Genomic DNA, 250 nt, shown 5'->3' with positions numbered 1-250 from the left:
CATTTCAACCATGCCTGTGTGCTTTTGAAAGTGTGCTTTGGGTCATTATCTCGCTGGAAGACCCAGGATCTTCTCCTCAAACCAAGTTTTCTTACACTGGGCAAAACATTTCGCTCTAGAATTGCTTGATAATCTTCTGATTTCATGATGCCTGTGATACGGTCAAGGCCTCCAGTACCAGATGCTGCAAAGCAGCCCCACAGCATTATACATCCTCCACCATGCTTGAATGTTGGTATGGTGTTCTTTT

This window comes from Cyprinodon variegatus, unplaced genomic scaffold (genome assembly GCF_000732505.1).
Source record: "Cyprinodon variegatus isolate N-32 unplaced genomic scaffold, C_variegatus-1.0 Scaffold602, whole genome shotgun sequence".
NCBI classification, from domain to species: domain Eukaryota; kingdom Metazoa; phylum Chordata; class Actinopteri; order Cyprinodontiformes; family Cyprinodontidae; genus Cyprinodon; species Cyprinodon variegatus.
Note: the sequence above shows the minus strand (reverse complement) of the source record.